Below are 1,129 nucleotides of genomic sequence, written 5' to 3' on the forward strand. Positions count from 1 at the left end.
TATACCTCATACAGAATATACAGATCCATACAGGTCTCTAGTTTTAAGTACTCTGTTTTTATTCCTATTTATCTCATTTCAATGAACATTCCTTTGTCTGTCTGCATTGTTCACTGCCGGTCTATACTGCTTATTTTGCTTTGTTTGCCCTGGTTGTTGCTTATTACTACTGCTTATTATTTTTGTTATCTTACACATTGAGAGCTGATGTACCAGAGCCAAATTCCTCCTGTGTCCGACACACCTGGCCAATAAAGCAGATTCTGATTCTGATTCTCACCATCAGTGAGCCGTGGGCGTCCATGACCCTGTTGCCAGTTCACCATTTTTCCTTCCTTAGAGCACTGTTGGTAGGTACTGACCACTGCAGACCAAGAACACCCACCAAGACCTGCAGTGTGGGAGATGCTCTGACCCAGTCATCTCACCATTACAATTTGGCCCTTGTCAAAGTCACTCATCCTTACCCTTGCCTATTTTTCCTGCTTCCAATGCATCAACTTTGAGGACTGAATGTTCACTTGCTGCCTAATATACCCCAAACACTGACACGTGCCACTGTAACAGATAGCCAATGTTATTCATGTCAACCTATCATTGGTCATAATGTTATGGCTGATCAGTGTATGTCTCCTGTTTGGTAAATCTTTGACTTTTTCTCCTTGCATCACCTATGGACTTTGGACTTACCTACCATCTTGGGTTTTTGGTTTGTTCCTTTTTGTTTTGTTAATTTTAGTTTCATGTGTTTTTATTTTGTTATTTAACTCAATGGCTGAACTGTTTAGTTGTAGTTTTCTGTAGATCTTTGTTATTCTTTGTCAGGTTGTGTTACGTTAGGTTCCCCTCACCAGGAGGGAGAGGGAGAACTAGGGGTTGGACTCATGATTGCTGACCCAGGTGCTAGTAAAAAAAGGGGGTTTATTGTAAAAATCAATGACAACAAAATAACAACATACAGGGTCCGTAATACTTACAACCAAGGAAGGACAACTAAGGAGACCAGAACGAACAGGTACACACACAAACTAACGGTAGGAAACAGGAGTAGAGGACCAGGGAAGACAGGCAAACAAAAACGGATATCCACGGCACAGGGACTGTCAGCCGGGAACGTCTCACACAAAAA

This window comes from Monopterus albus, unplaced genomic scaffold, assembly GCF_001952655.1.
Source record: "Monopterus albus unplaced genomic scaffold, M_albus_1.0 scaffold312.1, whole genome shotgun sequence".
NCBI lineage: Eukaryota > Metazoa > Chordata > Actinopteri > Synbranchiformes > Synbranchidae > Monopterus > Monopterus albus.